Here is a 22,569-nt window from a genome sequence, read left to right on the forward strand (position 1 = left end):
CCTTAACACTAATACTTTCAATATTAACTTTACGGTTTTTCATAGTAGTAGCAGTGTTGATTTTTTAGATGTCACATTGTATATTGAACAGGGCATAATATGCTCCAAGCTTTTTAGAAAACCAACTGCATGCAATTCCATTCTCCATGCCACTAGTGCACACCCAAAATCACAAATAGAGGCGATACCCTTTGTGGAGGCTGTCAGAATAAGACGAAATTGTTGCCAAGATATGATCTTTTTACATGAACTTCAGTGTTTGCAACACCGTCTATCGACACGTGGCTACAGAAAAACCTTACTAACCAACACAAGTAAGAGAATCCACAAAATCGAATGACATACACTCCTTACTGCCAGTGTTAAAAAATCCTGTACACCACCTAACAATGTGTCTCCCATTTTCCCATACCGTGCCATAAGCTCACAAATTCATAAAATCATGCTACGGAATTGGTCTTTGTTATTAGCAGACAATACATTAAACAAAGGCATTACTGCCACACCTAAAGTGATCTACAGTAGAAGAAGGACATTACGGGATCGACTTTGTCATAGTTTTTTGCCAGCGACCCCCAGTAGAACATGGCTGGGTAGTCCTCCAGTGGGCTTTCACAAGTGTGGTCACTGCAATATTTGTGGGTTTGTGTTGGATAAAATAGATACCTTTCAATACAATACAAAGGTAATATACAAAATTTCTAAATTCATGAATTGTAACACTACAAATATTGTGTACTGTATTATATGTCCTTGCTAACTCATCTATATTGGAAGTATTATCAGGCCTCTCAAGGAGAGAATACAGGAACATATTAGGGCCATTAAGAACAAGAACCCATATTATCCATTTGCAACCCATTACAACCACGCACATGGAACAAGAGAAATTTTAGGCATTTCCATACATGGTATCGATGCAGTGAGCAGTTGTCCACGAGGTGGTAACACAACCTTGATGCTCAGACGTTTGGAAAGCAAATGGATCTTCAAACTAAGAGCAGTAGAGCAAGGATTAAACACTGAAAAGGATCTTCATGTATTTTTATAGCAACTTATGTAATGCTCACCATTGGGTACCATACTGATGAAAATAATTTTTTTTAATCCGTGACGCATTACAATTACGTACACGTAATAAGAGAAAATTCGAGGCATCTTTCATGGGACACCAATTTAGTAGGCACGGGCTTATGAGGTGGTAACGCCACCTCAATGTTCAGACGTATAGTGATGATTAACAAGGATCCTTATACCAAGAATAGTATAGTTAGGACAGTTTTGTTGAAAGGGATCCTCTTATACTTCAGTAATAACGTCTGTACCTTTACTATTGATTACTATGTAAATTATACCATAATTTTGAAATCAATGCGTATTCGCTACTTACATTGTTATGTTTTTCGTTGTATCCTGCCCTTTCGGTACTACTTTATACAATATTCTATGTACAGCACTTTTTGTATTTGTGTGTCTGTGTAAATTGCTAATGTGCAGCACTTTTTACATTTGTGTATCAATGTAAATTGCCAATTTTTCAATGTTTATTTCTCTTGTCTGTTTTTTCTGGTGAAATGGCTAAACCTTTTTTCACAACTTTTTCACATATAATTTGGTTACTTTTTCTATTCGACTCCAAACGCTCTTCATTAACATTTTTCCAATCAGATATGGCGGCATGCAGCGCCATCGGGACGTGGCGTCCATAACTTACTTTACCGCACTGACAGTTCCTGCTGAGAACGTGTCCCAACAGTACCTTCCGCCCGTCTGTCACGTGTTTTCTCCAATAGTCCGCTTTCTAGTTCCATTACGTTACACTTTCTAAAGAGCAATGAGCCCTGTGGAGCTTAGAAGAATGTGTTCCAGCTGGGAAATCATGACAGTGTGTCAGATATGGGTGCCCTTAGACCACTGCCTTGTGTATTTGCCTAGATGTGGCAAGAACAACTAGTACATTGAAACTGAGAGTGTATGTGTCGGGGTGGTTTACAGGGGGAGAGTTATCGTCCTTTGTGCAGTCTTTAAAGTCCTCAACCAAAATATTCCACTTCTGTACAATTTAATATTTTCTCAGAGGTGCTCATTCCTCTCTGTGTAATAGGGTGCGCTCAGTTTGAAACCAAGAGAGTGAGACCTCGATCCAACTTACCATAGTCAGAGGAAGAGAATCCTTCCAGTGCAGTGTGATATTGAGTTTGTTAGAAGAGAGCCAGGTCAAGGAATTTGGTGGTGGGTTTCTTGACTGTAGGACCATTTCTGGGGAATTTGTCAGTACACGACCCATCATGGTTGACAGCACCTCGAGAAATCTCTGGCAGTATGAATGCATGTGGGGCAAGACCAGAGCATATGAAGTGAATTGACATCTAAATGCATACAGTAAGAAAAAATGCAGCTGCGGCTCCCTGGTATATTTTGGTAATTCTATCAGTTGTAAAGTAGGCTCAGTTCAGAATATTCAATGGAATAGACTTAAAACAGAAGCAGGTGGATACTTTCTAGGGATCCCTGAACCGGAACATAAGGACAAGTGTCATTCTTCTTATAGATCAGCCAGGTACAGGTTGGTACCAGAGGCGAGCTGTGAATGAGACACACATCTGGTAATACCCCTTCCACTTAGGGCGACTCACTGAAGTAAACAAAAAGTGATGGATAGAATGCCTGAATTAATCTCACTTGTAATTATTCAGGGTCTCACCCCAATCTATTCATATTCTGCACACAGTGCCAACTCAATGTTTACCCTTCCAACTGCAAATTGGTCTTGTGCCTGCTTGGGAACAGTTCAGGCTGAACTGTCAGGCTAACTACTCCCTGAACCATTAATCGAACAACCCAGGACTGGTTTTGCTTTGGTTAGAGTCCCGTTGGTGGTACTTCCTCTGCATTGCTCTGCACTATAATTCTTGTCAGTACTGAGAGATTTGTCCACCCCCCCACCATATGCTTGTGGTAGCTTCACACTTGTAAATTCTTTTGTAGGAGCTTCCAACCACAGCTGAAGACATATGGTGAATAGTTAAAACGTAAAGAGTTACATCTTCATGTAGAACTAAATATATGTATGAATAAAGCTATGTTTGTATATTGAAGTTCGTAAACTTCAACAATGTGTACCTTTCTCTTGTACATATGACAAATGTGGAAAAATTGTTTATTCAGCATAGTCCCACCTTTTTCTCTTAGGGGGGTTATAGAGCGCACTCTCTTCTGTGGAAAGTAATAAGGAAGTGTTTGAAACAGGTTTAAAAATATGTTAACTATGACAAATATCCTTCTTCAGAAGGTCCCACAGCAACACTTGCTCCTTTCCATTTAAAGATGATGAGTGATGTGTACTAGTGAAACAGGTTATTCTTCAAAGCATTGAGATGTGAGAGCTGTGGCCACAGAGAGAGAAATGAGTACAGTCCAGGACTCCAAAGAGCAGTTAGAAGAATGTCAGCCATCAAAAGGAGCCAAAGGCAAGGGAGGTTTAAGATAAATGCCTGAGGGACTAGCCAAAGCTAGGCACAGAAGAGGGCAAGCAGTGACTTCCAAACTAACAGAGCAAAGTCAAAAGAAGATAAAGGAACTAACTATAGACTTCAAATTAGTGGGAGAAAAAGGCCAATAATAGATAAATATAGGTAGAAAACACTAAAAGCCTGATTCACAATGGTAAAATTAGACCAAAAGTCTAAGTTTAGACCAAAGGTTTAAACTTATAACTTTACTACAAGTAAAGTTAGACTTTAGGTCTAAACCTAGACTTTTGGTCTAAACTTAGACTTTTGGTCTAAGTTTCCATTTCTGAATTGGGCCCTCCATTTGTCGGGAAACAAACCCTTGCTAGAAAGGAACCTAGTAGAATCACTCATCAGCATCAATGACCAATATGGCAATGTCCAACGTAACGAAGTAACAACTCAGTCTAGCAGCAGGAACTAACAAACTCATCAAGGATGTGTAGAATACAGAAACCTGAAAAAGACTGCAGGACTGCAATAGTGACAGCAAGAGAGCAGGACACAACCTTCACATGAAAGCTATTCCTGGGTACAAAATGAAGGGTTAAACTATAAACAAACTATTGTATACCCAGCATGCATGCAAACAACTCCAGGCACAGTCAAGTATTGGAAAGCAGGAAAAATACAGTCAAACATGGAGTACTTGATCTTTGTAATCTTCAATGGTCGATGTGACTAAGGGATGAAAGGGTACTAGAGACACCCAGGGGGTAATTAACAAATTGAAAAGCACAAACAGATGCTGCACAAATCAAATATTGGGTCAAGCATGCTAACTAACAAGAGGTACAAAGCATTGCAGGTGACGTCAATGATGCCAGCTTCCCATGTACCCTTTCATGTGCCATTTCAACCTCAGTATTTCCATCATTCTTGTCAGCTTGCAATGCCAGCCTGATGCTGCATGTTTTGTTAACTCATACTTTTTGAAAATTAATCGAATAACCAAACTAAAAAATGGAAGCAACTAAAAATCCTGACCACTCAGATATCCCAGAAGAAAGGTATTAGCGTCCTGCAATGGGTATGGAAAGGGGCCACAGAGAGCTGACATATGGCAACCCCAACCTCTCTCCACAGATCAGTGGTCTTCAAATATTTTGATGCTGCACCCTTGGTATAAAAAATGACACTGACTCCCTAATGGAAACATGTTTTCCACATTTATTCTAAAAAATCGGCATCTCTAAAACATGTATCAATTGAAACTTTACAGTTATGTTTGGTTACTATGTTTAAAACTTCAATCAAATGCATCCGTGTGTTCCTAAAGTTTAAGCATATGCACAATGTAAATGTTTATCTCAAATGAAGGGGAGTGGCCCATTACAGATTGGATCACTCTCTTTTTGTTGTTGCAAACAAAGCATTGTTTTCAGCATAAATCCCCTTTTGGCTATTGCCGATGTCCCCACTCTCCTGCAGATCAAATTAGGCCCCGCAAGGTGGGCCCTCTAAACATTCTGAAGATCTCTGAAATAGAAACATGAGTGCCCAGCATGGTCATTTGACCATGGAGAAGAAAGGGTGTGGTTGCACTCTCAGAGTTACATTTTGGTATAAAAAAGCAAAATAAAACATTAAATGGTATATACCATAAAAAGATGTAGAAAATAGATGATTGAATTTGCTTAATCCTGTTATTTTCATATCAGAAGATCACAGTCAACACCTTTCGCCCCCTCATGGCCCACAGACTAGGTGCTATTTAAAGGCTGAAAAGACTATTGTTCAACCTTTAGATATTCAGAAAATATGAAAGTTCTGTGAAACAACATACACATATTTTTTTACCAGTGATGTGGAAGGTCATGCTCTTCTTGAGGCTACATGCCATTGTGTGGTCCCAGTGAGGCTGACTAGAACAGTCAGAGGTATGGCAAACTGTGAGACACTGTACGTTGGTCTAAGGCAAAGGCACACTTTGAAGAAAAAACAGTGTTTTGGAAGAAAAGTGTAGAAAAAATCACACACACATGATTACACATTAAGGCCCATATGTATACTTTTTGACCCGAAACTGCACAAACGTAGATTTGCATCAACACGTGTAGTGCCAGCTTGCGTCATTACTGTGCACCAGCTGGGTGCCAAATTTATGGAACCCCGCAAGCCAGCGCAAAGGGTGGGCTAGCGTCTGGGAAAATGACGTTAGCTGGGTGGGGGTGGCGGTATGGGGGTTTGCACCAAAAAATTACGCTAGACTGGTTGGAGGCAACCAGCCTAGCGTCATTTCCTGACACAAAACCATCCATACCACATGACTCCTGTCTTAGAAAAGACAGGAGCCATAACCACCACTCCAGTAGCCAGCACAGGGGACAAGGGTCCCCTGGGCATGGCCATTGCACCCAGTGCCATGTAGGGAGGCCCGTTTTAGGGCTGCCATTGGCACTATAAATTGTTTTTTTTAATATTTACCTTTACTTACACTACTTACCTGGGATAGGGTCCCCTGATCCTCTGGTGTCCCTCTGGTGTGGGTGGGGGTGTTCCTGGGGTTTGGGATGGGCACCTGTGGGCTCTTTCCATGGTGTTTTACCATGGAAATGGGTCCACAAGTCCCCTAACGCCTGCCCTGAACCAGATGTTAAATAATGGTGCTAAGCAGGCTTGGCACCATTTATTTAGGCACGCCTCCCACCGTGCACCTTTTTTGCACAGGAGGATAAATAAGGAACTAGGGGCTTTGAGTCATTTTTTGGATGGGAATGCCTAGCTTGCATTTCATTGATGCAAGGTGGTTTCACGCATCCAAAAAAACAACTTTAACTCCTATATTTTGACGCTAGATGAGTCTAGCGTCAAAATATAAATATGGAGTTAAGTTTGCGCTGAATTAGCGTAAAAAAAATAACACTAATTCAGCGCAAAGAAAGTATAAATATACCACTAAGGGAGTAAATGGTTGTGGTGTTCTGCTACAGGGGTCAGTTGGAGCCAATGCTAACTTAATAGAAGTAGTAGCGTTTCTGATAAAAGAGAATCAAGTAATATATGGGGAAAGAGAGTCTGGTTGATTTATCATCAATCTCTGTGAGGTGAGAGAACAAAAATAGGAAACATCCTATGCTAAATATTCTAAAGGATGTTACTTCTAAGAGAAGACTGCTAAGGTGAACTTGCAAGATAGCATGGTAAACAGGGTGGCAGAGTGAACTGGCTGTGTCCTCATGGTTGTTGATTAGATCGAATGTATGAAAAGGCTAGATTACAGTGAGCAGTTCATCTGCATGGCCCCTGGCTTGTGGATGGGTAATCTTTTTAGTGGCTGTACTGTAAAAAGCTGGTCAGTAGGGGATAGGACAGTCTAATAAGCACAAATTCAAGGTCAAAGTAGTGGAGAATATCTAGGGACCCCCATGTAATGATCTAGGTTTTCTTTGATTGACTGAATTTGAAAAGTCAGTATGGCGGTTGCCATGTGGGTGGAGCGTTGAGCCATACTGCTCTTGTCCTGCAAGGTTCAGCTCTAAGATTCATGTTGGGAGGTAAGCCCTCACATACAAGGCATAGAAAGGCAAAATAAAACATCTAGGGCCACATGTACATACCATTTTGCACATCGCCAACAGCGAATCGGGCCGTTTGCGATGTGCAAAATGCACTTTGGCATGTTCCAACCCATTTTTGCGATTCGGTAAACTATTTACCGAATCGCAAAAAGGGAATGCGAGTCGCAATTAGGAAGGGGTGTTCCCTTCCTAATTGTGACTCGCAGTCCCATGTATGATTGTTTTATGACCGCGAATGCGGTCGCAAAACAATCGCAGTTAGCACCCGTGTCACACTGGTGCTAACCCATTCGTAAACGGGAAGGGGTCCCCATGGGACCCCTTCCCCTTTGTGAATGGCAGTAAAAATATTTTTCAGAGCAGGCAGTGGTCCTTGAAATGCATCTCGTTTTCCTTCAAGAAAACAGGCTGCATTTTAAAAACAAAAACTGCTTTATTTAAAAGCAGTCACAGACATGGTGGTCTGCTGTCTCCAGCAGGCCACCATCCGTGTGAGGGCAGCCATTCACAAGGGGGTCGCAAATTGCGACCTACCTCATGAATATTTATGAGGTAGGGCATTTGCGACCCCCTTGCGAATCGCAAATAGTGTCATTGACACTGTGCAACATAAGGTTTTGCGACTCGCAATTTGCGACTCGCAAAACCAAACTTTAGTACATGTAGCCCCTAGTTCTTTGGAAGAATATGAGACAGACTTAAAGCTACAGAAGAAAAATAGTAGTTTAATGAATATCCATGATAATGTTGAGAGTAGCCCATAAATCAGGTGTGGAGATCAAACACTTTAGATAAATCTTACTATAATGAGTTTGCCAGTATTGTCCCAATGCTGTTAATGGTCCATGTGTTCTATGCAGTCTGTTTAGTTGTTCTGGGAGAAATGGGTGAATTCATCTTTTTGTTCCATATTACCCAGAGGAAGTAAAGTTAGAGTGGACTGTCCAAGTGGATGTTAAGTGGGCATTTATATTGTATTGGGGTAGAATATACAGAAACCTGATGTAAATCAGTAACGTACAGTAGCGTAACCTTTTTAATGAATTATCTTGCAAGAGCACTACATGAGGCCGTCCCCATTGCTAAGATTCGGCAGGTTAGAAATCATGCTGAGTATCTATGTGAGTGGGTTACTTATGGGAGGATTGGAGAGCGTGCTTCAGCCATGTTGGTTTAGCTGACCAAGTGGATGTACTTTCAGCTGGCATGTTAGAGTTGGGCAATGTGATAGGAGACCGAAGAACGTTAAGTAAGGGAAGGAAGAAAGTATTTTAATGTATTTAGCTAGGTGGCGTAAATACGTCACAGCAGAGCACTTTGGAAGTGGCGATGTGGTTAGATGGCAGTCGAGCTTTGGTTAAGTGTGATTATGTCACATGTTGGTGGATTGGAGAGCATGTGTCCAGCAGATCACTATGAGTTATAGGTGGTGACCATAATTCGGATCCTTTTCAGCTCCCTTGTGGAGTCCCTCAGGGATCCTCTCTTAGCCCAACTTTGTTTAATTTATATGTTGCACCTTTAGCAGAACTGGTGTGCTCCTTTGGGTTTCAGGTGTCCTCCTATGCTGATGACACACAAATTATTGTCTCCTTTCGAGACAAGACGCAGGACATAGCTAAATAGTTTCATTCCTGCATGTTAGAAGTAAAGAACTGGATGGATTGTAACTGGCTTAAGCTGAATGGAGACAAGACTGAGGTCATTATCTTTGGGGCCAATTCTATCTGGGATTCAAACTGGTGGTCATGTGGGACACTACCGGTCCCCTCAGCCACAGTCAAAAATCTTGGAGTTGTTTGTGAGTCTGCCTTAACTTTTGACACCCAGGACAACAAAATCACCAATTCATGCATCTGGATCATTAAGATGCTTAAGAAAATCCTCCCTTTTATACCTCAGGACCTGAGAGCAACAGTAGTACTAGCCTTGATTGGATCAAGACTGGACTACTGTAATGCTCTTTATCTTAACATCAATCAAGTCTCACTAAATAAGCTACAACTTATTCAGAATCAAAGCGCGTGTCTAGTTCCAGGTTTAGACAAGTTTGCATCTGCCAAAGATAGTTTGTACAAACTTCACTGGCTACCGATTAGGAATCGCATTACTTTTAAAACATTGTGTTTGGCTCACAAGACCCTCTACTGACAGGGTCCTTACTCGCCTCTTCCATCAATCAAGTGGTACATACCTGGATGGACCCTCCGGTCAGCTGGCCTGTGAAAGTGAAATGGGGGGACCGAGCTTTTTCTAAAGCTGCTGTTAAACTATGGAACTCCCTCCCCTTGGAAATTAGGAATATCCCCTTTCTTCAGCTTTTTCGCAACCAAATTAAAACCTGCCTATTTCAGTCTTATTTAAGAGTGATCGCAGAATACTGTTTTTTTTTCTTTCATATCGCTTTGATACCTCTGGTCGAAATACGCTTTATTAAATACTTTCTACATACATACATACATACATATTTAATGTAGCTCAATCTGTGCAGCTCTAGTATAGATACCCAGTTTGATTAATGATTGTGAGAAATCAGGTTCTTGGTTGAGGGAGATGTGAGTCTTCCTTAGCCATTAGTCACAATCCTTCCTAGAGTGAACCACAAAAACCACTAAATTAAGCACTGGTCAGCCCTCCGATAGCTTTGGCACAAAACAATATTGAATTGTTGGTGCATTTTAGAAGCTTTAAATTTGGAGCATTTTTGCTCTCTCCCTTTCATGCAATGCAATGCAACGAGTTCCCTTGTTACACCTTGTTGCTAGACATAATAGTAAATGTGTCCCGCAGTGTTCTTTAAACAGGAGCTACACAGGTTGATCTACATCAAAGATGGAGGGTGCACGCTCTCCAATGTGTTCTATGCTATCTCACTAGCTAGTCAAGTTAATCATGTCTCGATTGTTCTTCCATTTTCTAAATAATATGACTGTGAACACTGCATGATAGCTGAAACCAATATTTTATTTTATTGTATGTCCTGACTTTACAAAACAACTATAATATTTACAAACTATAATGTATGCTTCAAACCTGCACACAATACATCATTGTTGGACTTGTCCCTCACTGCGAGTCACCCCCGAATTTTTACCTTCACCTGAAGACAAAATTGTTGGCTTATAGGACTCTTTCGGGGATATTTACAAGAAAGTGGCACATCGGTCCCGATGTGCAACTTTTCTTGCATCACCAATGCCCCACCTAACACCACCATGGTTGTGCGGTATTTACAATATGTTGCATCATAAAAATGTTGACGCTAGTGCAGCAAAGCACAGGGAGGCCCATGGATTAAAATGTGTGCGTCATTTTAGCGCCTGCTCTAAGCAGGCATTACAAATGATGAAAAAAATGGTGCAGCAAAATGTTGTAAATTTCACTGCGTCATATTTTCGGGCCACCCCGCATCAGAATACCCCCCTTGCATACAATATGCCTGACGCAGGCATAATGTGGTGCAAGGGTTTACAAGCAACCATTGCACCACTTTGTAAATTTGGCACGGGAGAATGGCCTCTTTATTGCCGCCTTAGCGTAAAAAAAAAACCATAGGTGAGGGTGGCGCAAGCTGACGCTAGGTGCTTGTAAATATGCCCCTTTGTGTGTGCTTGTGCGTAAAATTGGCTAACACCCAATTGGCACATTTAATATACTTATAAGACATATTAATGTGTTACCACATGTACCCAGACCGTGTACATTATATGCTACTGATGGGCCTGCAACACTTACTGTGCCCACCCACTCAAATAGTCTTTCAAACATTCCTCAGACCTAACATTTGACCAATTGGCAACTCAAATTTGGAAAAAATAATCCTTTTTGCCACGCCTAAAACATTATTTTTTTAAAACATATCTCATCCCTAGTGCAGGCCCTAAACAGTCCCAGGGCAGGGTACATTGTATATAAGAAGTACTTTCAAACTTTACATGTCCTAGTAGTGAAAAACTACTAAATTTGTTTTTCACTACTGTCACTCCTACCTCTTCCATAGGTAAACATTGGACTACATTAATACATTTAATAAGTGATAACTTTTGCTCAGGGATATACCGAAAGACACTAGGCCCAATTCACAAAAGTAAACTCAGACGAAAAGTCAGAGTCTGCACTTACTAAACTTGAGCCCTGATTTAGACTTTTTTGCGCTAAACTGCTCTAAAACACTTTAGCGTCAAAAAGTATAGCGTCGGCTAGCGCCATTCCAAGACGCCGGCCGGGCATCTAATTTATGAAATGGCGCAATCTGGCACAAAGGGTGGGCTACCGTCAATAAAATTTACGTTAGCCGGGTGGGGGTGGTGGTATGGGAGATGGGGGTTTAGCATTAATAAATGACATTAGGCTGGTTAGAGTAACAAAATTATGATCCTAACCAGTCTAGAGTCATTTATTGACGCTAAACCTAGCATACCACATGACTCCTGTCTTATAAAATGCCCACCACCCCAATGACCAGCACAGAGGACAAGGGTCCCCTGGGCATGGCAATTGCACCCTTGCAATGTATGGGGGCCCACATCTAGGCCCCCTTTGGCATTTAAAATAAAAAGGTAGATACTTACCTTCACTTACCTGTACTTACCTGGGATGGGGTCCCCCATCCTCCGCTGTCCCTCTGGTGTGGGTGGGGGTGTCCCTGAGGCCTGGGGAGGGCACCTGTGGACTCATTCCATGGTGTTCCATCATGGAAATGGGCCGACAGGTCCCCTAACGCCTGCCCTGACCCAGGCATTAAATAATGGTGCTTAGCAAGCTTAGTGCCATTATTTAGGCCCGCCTCCCTCCCGTGCACAATTTTTGCACAGGAGGATAAATAAAGCGCTAGGGCCTTTGAGTCATTTTTTGCCCTGGAACGCCTACCTTGCATCTCATTGACGCAAGGTAGTTTTCTGCAGCAAAAAATGACTTTAACTCCAATATTTTGGGGCTAGACATGTCAAAATATAAATATGGAGTTAAGTTTGTGCTGAAATAGCGTGAAAAAAATGATGCTATTTCAGCGCAAACAGTATAAATCTGGCCCTAGGACTTTTGGTCCAAGTTTGGATTTTTGGTTTAAATTTAGACCAAAAGTCTAACTTTACTCGTAGCAAAGTTAGGCTTTTGTTCTAAGTTTAGACTTTTGATCTAGGTTTAGACCAAAAGCCTAAACTTAGACCAAAGGTTTAACTTTACTATGAGTAAAGTTAGACTTTGGCCCTCATTACAACTTCGGTGGTCTTACTAAAAGACCACCGAAGCCACGGGCGCCACTATACCACCAGTGCTGGCGGTATATGTGGCTCCCTATTATGACTTTTCCAGTCAGGGGCCTCCAGGGGCACCCCGAGTCTCCCTTACCGCCAGCCTTTCCCACCATCGACAGGCTGGCGGTTGGGGACTCATAATCCCCAAGTCAGCTGTGCTTGTACCGCTGCCCTGGAGATTATGACCGCCTGGCGGAAGCCTGGCGGTCAGTTGGAGGGTCCGGTTGTATGGCCGTGGCTAATGCGCCACTGTCATAATACACTGCCGGCATACAGCCAGCCTGTTGGCGGTGTTACCGCTGGTGTACCGCCGTCCGCCAGGGCCATAATGAGGCCCTTGATGTCTAAACTTAGACATTTGGTGTAAACTTAGACCTTTGGTCTCAATTTACCTTGGTATCAGAAGAATTGTTACTTAAAATCCTCTTTAATGGAAAAGTCAGATTTTAAGTCACAATTCAGAAAATACCACTTTTAGAAAGTTGGCCTTTCCTTGACCTAACCATTTGGGGGCAGCAGGCTGTTCCTGGGTCGGGTGATTGGGTGTAATTGGCAGCTGGTCCTTGTGTATTTTTCCTAGACAGCCACACAACAGGGAGAAAGGGTGGTGTCACAGTGGGCAACTCTGGCAGGATTGAGGACAGAGCTGTGCACAGACCCACTTGCACTTCAAAGACACTGGCTCAGAGACACACAAAGTAATTCACACTAGCTTGTGTGACCCCAGAGATCATGCAGGCAAGAAAATCCAGACACTTCTGTGGGAGGAAAACTTCAGAGGTTTCCTCCACTTCAAAGCTGAAACCAGGTATACAAATAGGACCTCAGACTCAAGTGGTCATTATGATGATGGTGGGATACCCTGCCGACAACCGCCCTGACAGTGTTTCCGCCCACCAGGCCAGCGGGAAACAGGGCCTAAACATCTTAATGGAGCCAGCGCCAATGTGGCAGTGCTGCGGGTGCAGCAGCACTCGTCACACATTTCACTGCCCGTAACTCGGGCAGTGAAATGCACAACAGGGCTGGGCATGGGGGCCCCTGCACTGCCCATGCCAAGTCTGGCAGTAGCACCATTTCCATGAGTTTGGCGGTCCATGGACCGCCAGATTCATAATGAGGGCCTTAATCTTCAGGTCACTTTGGAAGGACTCTCAGATAGCTGCCCAGCTGCCCTGCTGCCTAGGACCTATTGTGTATTTCAGAGGACTGCACCCTGCTGGTCCAAGAGGATTGCCAAGCTGCTTGAGACCTGCACTTCTGCTTGAACCCAGGACTTCTAGAGTGAATACAAGGGCTAGTTGGACTCTCAAAGTGGTGCCTCTCCAGTCCTTGACCCTTGGAAGTGGTGCTGAATGTTCCCTGATTGCTCAAATTTAAACCTTTGGAATTTTCTGCCAGAAAGCGCTCTGAGAAATGACAGGACAATGGGACTCACCTGCTGGCCGATCCACCCAACGTGCATTGCTGGTCAGCCTCACTTTGTGATAGCTCTGACTATGTTCTTATCCACAGCAACAAATCTTGTTCAGCTGCTCCTATATGGAAGGCTATAGAGCCTCCTCAATCTTTCATTGGATACAGCCTGCAGCCTCACCCTGCTGGGCATTTTTGACTTCCAAAAAAAAAACCAAGTCAGAATGCTGAAATTTTCACCTCATCCTGCAACTACTGACGACTACTCCTCTTGCTCGGTATATTACCTTCTCAACATTTTTCTTTAAGAATTATTCTATGTTCGAAGGAAAGCCAAGACAGGGCCAAATCCACTCTGGGTATCAGAAGCTCCCTCCATCTTAGACAACCTTAAACTTCGACTTTGCCCCGGTCTTGCTCCACCAAGTAGCCACATTTGGTGCTTCGATCTTTTAGGCACTATTTCTCATTTTATACTTTGAATATCATATTCTGGTTCTACTGATTAGAATTTTGTTGTTTTTGGGTCAAATTCTTTATTAATTTTTACTTTATTTTTTCTAAATTGTTGTGGGATTTTTCTTGTGTTGTGTTTTTGCTTTATTACTGTTTAAGTGTTGCATAACCATTTGGCACACTGCTTCTAAGATACACGAACTGCACAATATTTTTTGTGCCAAAGCTATCAGAGGGCTAACCATTGTTTAATTTAGTGATTTATTTGGTTCACTCTAGGAAGGATTGTGACGAATGGCTAAGAAGGACTCACATCCCCTCAACCAAGAACTTGATTTCTCTGTGTGCTGGTGCACTGTGTGTTGCCTAGTGCGAATATAGGCTCCCTTACACCCAAGTGCAACTTGAATGCATTATGGGCAGAATTATTTTCATACAGATAGGAAAATACTATCCCATCCTGCACAAAAACAATAATTAAAGGCATATTTCTCTTTCTATGGTTGTCGGAAAATGCAGCACACATGGAAAGAGGAAGTAACAAGGAGAAATGAAGATGTTGAAATGAGAGAATTGGGTCTATGTCGGGTAGGATCACAATTTTAGCATAAACAAGGTTTTCAGGACTTTATAAAACAGGGCTCCTGTGAAAAGACAAGGGTGAAAGCATGGAAAAGCCCATGCTCCACCTATGTAAAGACTACGCAATGCAAAGTAACGCAAGGCAGCTCATTGAGCTGTGTTGTGTTACTTTGGAAGCTAAGCTTGCAATGTCCACAAAGTGGTATTGCTTGGCTTAGTAATTGCCAAAAAGGATTTTATGCCAGGATGCGCCACAAATGTGACACAACCCCTATGGAAAATCACAGCAAATCTGTGCATTTATATCTTGATGTATAGAATGCAAATGTGTAGCGTACTTTGCAGTTGGTGGCAATTATTATTCCTTTGTTCGGACAAAGACATACAGTTCAGAGGAATATCTTGCTGAACCTGGCCCTCTCTACAGGGTCACTGCCAAACCATTTAATTTCACCCCTCCTGCTTTCTGAATTAATTTTTTTGGCATGAGTTCTCTGCACATTACTCCTGCAATTGCAGCCTGTGGTACAGTTTTAAACTGTCATTTCGACCTGGAAAAAATAAATATTTTTTCCAGGCCCAAACCTCCATTTTTAATATATAGATCCCCATTAAAGAAAGCAGTAAAGGCCTTTAGGTTAGGGTACACTGTAGTAGGGTATGTGGATTTAGGTTCTACATGTCTTAGTAGTGAAACACTCCTAAATTTGTTTTCACTACTGCGAGGCCATGGATATTGCTTTATGGAACACCTTTGGATGAACAATAAATGTGTCCTTACACTATTTTTCGAATTGGAATCATCATTGATATGCATCACAACATATTGAATACATTTGGTGTGCCCTGGTGTCTATTTCTGAACTTTTAAGCACCATATGTTTTACATATGATACTATTTGCATTTGTGTGGCTGGATGCTCACCAATTAGACACCCTTTTGCATTACCAGCAGAATAATGATGTCGATGTTGGTACAACTGTAATACATACATTGATAGGAGGTGCAAACATCATATACAGCCACTTTTTTTCCTGTATGCAGGCCCACAACAAATCCTCTGGGGATGGTGGGTCCAAATCCTCTTCTAACAATGAGAAAAGGCCTTGGTGTAATTTATGTAAAGTAAAAGGCCATTGGGCAAGTGATGCCACTTGTCCAAAGAAAAACACCAAACCTCCCACCACCACAACCCCAACTACAACCTCTAGTGCCCCTAGTAATAGCAGTGCTGGTGGCAAACCTACTACAAATAGACAATCCAAGGGTGTAGCTGGGCTCACTATTGGCAGTGTAGTTGGGGTTGGTCTTGTTAGGGAGACCAGAGGCTATTTTAGTCATTGATGGTGGCATTGACTTTGCCACCTTGGTTGCTTGCCCCCTTAATATGGGTAAGTATAAGCAACTACCCCTAATTATTGGTGTTGAGGCCTTCAGGGACACAGGAGCCAGTGTAACTATGGGGGATAGAGAAACCGGTTCACCCTGATCAACACCTACTTGGTCAGCAGTACCAAGTGACTGATGCACATAATAACACTCTTAGCCACCCCATGGCTGTTGTGAATCTCAACTCGGGTTGCTGGTCCAAAGAAAGTTGTGGTAGCCACTGAATTACCTTTAGATTGCTTACTAGGCAATGATTTGGAGACATCAGCTTGGGCTGAAGTGGAGTTGGAGGCCCATGCAGCAATGCTGGGCATTCCTGGGCATATTTGTGCTTTAACCAGGGCTCAGGCCAAAAAGCAAAAATGACAGGGAAGCTTGGATCCTGGAACAATGGACCAAGTGTTCCCAAAAGCTATGGGTAGAAAGGGTAAATCCTTGCCCACTATCCCTCCCTCTCCAGAAGATTCCCCTTTTCAGGAAGAGGAATCCTCTCCCTGTGCAGAACCTACACCAGATGAGCTGGCAGCAGACACTGCTGAGCTTTTGGGTGCAGGGGGGCCTGCTAGGGAAGAGCTGAGAGTGGCACAGCAGACCTGTCCCACACTAGAGGGTTTAAGACAGCAGGGTTTTATATACCTGCCTACTGACTGACTGAAAATCACAATAAAATATGTTTAAAAAAATAGTGTACTATTAATTTTACAGAATTGTATCAAAACACTGCCCTCTAGTTTTAAAGGAGATTGAGAAAAATAAATTAATCTAGTCAGTAGCTTAAGTGCACTGTGTGTGACTAGGAAGCCTGGGTTCAAATCCTGGATTCCCTGCGTGACTAAATTGTGTGACCTATGTCACATCAATTAACTTTGTATCTAATTTACTCAATAGCGATATTTGAGAGCACTTTCAAGTAATTCATTTTAATATGGGCTGTGAGCAAAAACGCACTTAAATGTTTTATAAGCCTGTAATGTTCCATAACAATAATATTGGTCATGATGTAAGGTACACCAGATAATTGGTTCACTGTGTTCACTCAGGGTGCTGTCAGGAAGGAGGGTTAATGATTGTTTTAATGTCTACGATTAGAAATGTTCACTTCATATAAATGTAAATGTTGTGATCTAATGTACTAAATTGAAACACTAAAAGATTTTATTGTTGTATGACAAAAGAGGTTACATAACAGGATAGAAGCCAGGTAGGTAGCAACAGATTTCATAATACATTTGCAGAAGAACAATGCTGGGATACATACATTTATGACAAGTTAGTACATACGTTTTACATTTTTCCGTGTAACAAACTGATCCACAATAAACTGTCCCTCCATCTCCCGCCAAGTTGATGCTGCGTTACCTTTCAGCATAGGGAAGCAGAGCAATGAGCCCTGTGGAACTTTGAAGAATGTGTTCCAGCGGGGAAATCATGACAGTATGTCAGATATGGGTGCCCTTAGACCTCTGCCTTGTGTATTTGCCTAGATGTGGCAAGAACAACTAGTACATTGAAACTGAGAGTGTATGTGTCGGGTGGTTTACAGGGGGAAAGTTGTCGTCCGTGGTGCAGCCTTTAAAGTCCTCAACCAAAATATTCCACTTCTGTGCAATTGAATATTTTCTCAGACGTGCTCATTCCTCTCTGTGTAATAGGGTGCGCTCAGTTTGAAACCAAGAGAGTGAGACCTCGATCCAACTTACCATAGTCAGAGGAAGAGAATCCTTCCAGTGCAGTGTGATATTGAGTTTGCTAGAAGAGAGCCAGGTCAAGGAATTTGGTGGTGGGTTTCTTGACTGTAGGACCATTTCTGGGGAATTTGTCAGTACACGACCCATCATGGTTGACAGCACCTCAAGAAATCTCTGGCAGTATGAAAGCATGTGGGGCAAGACCAGAGCATATGAAGTAAATTGACATCGAAATGCATACAGTAAGAACAAATGCAGCTGCGGCTCCCTGGTATATTTTGGTAATTCTATCAGTTGTAAAGTAGGCTCAGTTCAGAATATTCAATGGAATAGATTTAAAACAGAAGCAGGTGGATACTTTCTAGGGATCCCTGAACCGTAACATAAGGACAAGTGTCATTCTTGTTATAGATCAGCCAGGTACGGGTTAGTACCAGAGGCGAGCTGTGAACGAGACACACATCTGGTAATACCCCTTCCACTTAGGGCGACTGTAGGAAAGTACCATCTTGCCTGGCATGTTACCCCCATTTTTCACTGTATATATGTTGTTTTAGTTGTATGTGTCACTGGGACCCTGTTCTCCAGGGCCCCAGTGCTCATAAGTGTGCCTGAATGTGTTACCTGTGTAGTGACTAACTGTCTCACTGAGGCTGTGCTAATCAGAACCTCAGTGGTTATGCTCTCTCATTTCTTTCCAAATTGTCACTAACAGGCTAGTGACCAATTTACCAATTTATATTGGCTTACTGGAACACCCTTATAATTCCCTAGTATATGGTACTGAGGTACCCAGGGTATTGGGGTTCCAGGAGATCCCTATGGGCTGCAGCATTTCTTTTGCCACCCATAGGGAGCTCTGACAATTCTTACACAGGCCTGCCACTGCAGCCTGAGTGAAATAACGTCCACGTTATTTCACAGCCATTTTACACTGCACTTAAGTAACTTATAAGTCACCGATATGTCTAACCTTTACCTGGTAATGGTTAAGTGCAAAGTTACTTAGTGTGAGGGCACCCTGGCACTAGCCAAGGTGCCCCCACATTGTTCAGAGCCAATTCCCTGAACTTTGTGAGTGCGGGGACACCATTACACGCGTGCACTACATATACAGTAGGTTAATACCTATATGTAGCTTCACAATGGTAACTCCGAATATGGCCATGTAACATGTCTAAGATCATGGAATTGCCCCCTCTATGCCATCCTGGCATTGTTGGCACAATTCGATGATCCCAGTGGTCTGTAGCACAGACCCTGGTACTGCCAAACTGCCTTTCCTGGGGTTTCACTGCAGCTGCTGCCAATCCCTCAGACAGGTTTCTGCCCCCCTGGGGTCAAGCCAGGCTTGTCCCAGGATGGCAGAACAAAGGACTTCCTCTGAGAGAGGGTGTTACACCCTCTCCCTTTGGAAAATGGTGTGAAGGCAGGGGAGGAGCAGCCTCCCCCAGCCTCTGGAAATGCTTTCTTGGGCACAGATGTGCCCAATTCTGCATAAGCCAGTCTACACCGGTTCAGGGACCCCTTAGCCCCTGCTCTGGCGCGAAACTGGACAAAGGAAAGGGGAGTGACCATTCCCCTGACCTGCACCTCCCCTGGGAGGTGTCCAGAGCTCCTCCAGTGTGCTCCAGACCTCTGCCATCTTGGAAACAGAGGTGCTGCCAGCACACTGGACTGCTCTGAGTGGCCAGTGCCACCAGGTGACGTCAGAGACTCCTTCTGATAGGCTCCTTCAGGTGTTAGTAGCCTATCCTCTCTCCTAAGTAGCCAAACCCTCTTTTCTGGCTATTTAGGGTCTCTGTCTCTGGGGAAACTTTAGATAACGAATGCAAGAGCTCATCAGAGTTCCTCTGCATCTCTCTCTTCACCTTCTGCCAAGGAATCGACTGCTGACCGCGCTGGAAGCCTGCAAAACTGCAACATAGTAGCAAAGACGACTACTGCAACTCTGTAACGCTGATCCTGCTGCCTTCTCGACTGTTTTCCTGCTTGTGCATGCTGTGGGGGTAGTCTGCCTCCTTTCTGCACCAGAAGCTCCGAAGAAATCTCCCATGGGTCGACGGAATCTTCCGCCTGCAACCGCAGGCACCAAAAAGCTGCATTACCGGTCCCTTGGGTCTCCTCTCAGCACAACGAGCGAGGTCCCTCGAATCCAGCAACTCTGTCCAAGTGACTCCCACAGTCCAGTGACTCTTCAGTCCAAGTTTGGTGGAGGTAAGTCCTTGCCTCACCTCGCTAGACTGCATTGCTGGGAACCGCGACTTTTGCAGCTACTCCGGCCCCTGTGCACTTCCGGCGGAAATCCTTCGTGCACAGCCAAGCCTGGGTCCACGGCACTCTAACCTGCATTGCACGACTTTCTAAGTTGGTCTCCGGCGACGTGGGACTCCTTTGTGCAACTTCGCCGAGCACCATTTCACGCATCCTTGTAGTGCCTGTTTCTGGCACTTCTCCCGGTGCTACTTGCTTCAGAGAGAGCTCCTTGTCTTGCTCGACGTCCTCTCTCTCTTCTAGTCCAATTTGTGACCTCCTGGTGCCTCTTGAGCTACAGCAGCGTCCAAAAACGCTAACCAAACGATTTGCAGCTAGCAAGGCTTGTTGGCGTTCTTTCGGCGGGAAAACACGTCTGCACGACTCTCCACGGCAAGAGGGATCCGTCCACCAAAAGGGAAGTCTCTAGCCCTTTTTGTTCCTGCAGAAACCGCAGCTTCTTCTGTCCAGTAGAAGCTTCTTTGCACCCGCAGCTGGCATTTCCTGGGCATCTGCCCATCTCCGACTTGCTTGTGACTTTTGGACTTGGTCCCCTTGTTCCACAGGTACCCTAGATTGGAAATCCACAGTTGTTGCATTGTTGGTTGGTGTCTTTCCTGCATTATTCCTCTATCACGACTTCTTTGTCTTTTGGGGAACTTTAGTGCACTTTGCACTCACTTTTCAGGGTCTTGGGAAGGGGTAATTTTCTAACTCTCACTATTTTCTAATAGTCCCAGCGACCCTCTACAAGGTCACATAGGTTTGGGGTCCATTCGTGGTTCGCATTCCACTTTTGGAGTATATGGTTTGTGTTGCCCATATCCCTATGTGTCCCCATTGCATCCTATTGTAACTATACATTGTTTGCACTGTTTTCTAAGACTATACTGCATATTTTTGGTATTGTGTACATATAACTTGTGTATATTTGCTATCCTCTTACTGAGGGTACACTCTAAGATACTTTGGCATATTGTCATAAAAATAAAGTACCTTTATTTTTAGTATAACTGTGTATTGTGTTTTCTTATGATATTGTGCAAGTGACACTTGTGATACTGTAGTAGCTTCACACGTCTCCTAGTTCAGCCTAAGCTGCTCTGCTAAGCTACCATTATCTATCAGCCTAAGCTGCTAGACACCCTATACACTAATAAGGGATAACTGGGCCTGGTGCAAGGTGCAAGTACCCCTTGGTACTCACTACAAGCCAGTCCAGCCTCCTACATTGGTTGTGCAGCGGTGGGATAAGTGCTTTGAGACTACTTACCACTCTTGTCATTGTACTTTTCATAAGAGAAAAATATACAAAACAAGTTCAGTGTGTGTACACATTGCTAAAAAGTTTTGCATTTCCTCTTTTCACTCTTTTCTAAAGTGCTGAAAAGTACTTCTAAACTTTCAAAAAGTTCTTAAAAGTTTAAAATGTTTTTTTCTGTCTTTCTATAAAGTTCTGAAAACTTTTTTCTCTTTTTCTATCACTTTTAACTCTCTCTAAAAACTGTCTGGCACAGGCCAAAATGTTGATCTGTCCAAACTTGCATATGATCACCTTAGCTGGAAAGGAGCAAGGAGTCTCTGCATAGAGAGAGGTTTGAGTGTAGGGAAGAATCCTTCCTTGGAATTGTTAATTAACATGCTTAGAGAACAAGATAAGGCCATAAGTGCCCCATCTGTTGAAAAAGTACCCAATAGTTCCCAATCTGATTCAGGGTCTCCCCCAGGAAAAGATTCAGGAAAGAAACTTCCTAGCCTGCCCATTACTAGACAGTCTAGCATAGTTGGTAATGATGGAGAGCCACACCATACAAATAGTGTTGTCTCACATCATAGCAAAAGCATTTATTCTCACCACACTGGTAGTAATGTTTCTGTTAGCCAAGCTGTTAGGGTGGCTTCTGTAAGGGACAGGTCTCCTTCTGTCCATTCTCACCATACTTCTGTGTCTAGGAATGTCCCTCCCACCCACCCTGATGACAGAATGTTAGAAAGGGAGCTCAATAGATTGAGAGTGGAGCAATCCAGACTGAAGCTTAAACAGCAACAGCTGGATTTAGATAGACAATCCTTAGAAGTAGAGAAGGAAAGACAGAAATTGGGTTTTGAAACCCATGGTGGCAGCAGCAGTATTCCCCATAGTCATCCTGTAAAAGAGCATGATTCCAGGAATCTGCACAAGATAGTTCCCCCTTATAAGGAGGGGGATGACATTAACAAGTGGTTTGCTGCACTTGAGAGGGCCTGTGTTGTACAGGATGTCCCTCAAAGGCAGTGGGCTGCTATCCTATGGCTATCATTTAGTGGAAAAGGTAGGGATAGGCTCCTTACAGTGAAAGAAAGTGATGCCAATAATTTCCAAGTTCTTAAGAATGCACTCCTGGATGGTTATGGCTTAAACACTGAACAATACAGGATAAAGTTCAGAGAGACCAAAAAGGAGTCTTCACAAGACTGGGTTGATTTCATTGACCATTCAGTGAAGGCCTTGGAGGG

This window comes from Pleurodeles waltl, chromosome 1_2 (assembly GCF_031143425.1).
Source record: "Pleurodeles waltl isolate 20211129_DDA chromosome 1_2, aPleWal1.hap1.20221129, whole genome shotgun sequence".
NCBI classification, from domain to species: Eukaryota; Metazoa; Chordata; class Amphibia; order Caudata; family Salamandridae; genus Pleurodeles; species Pleurodeles waltl.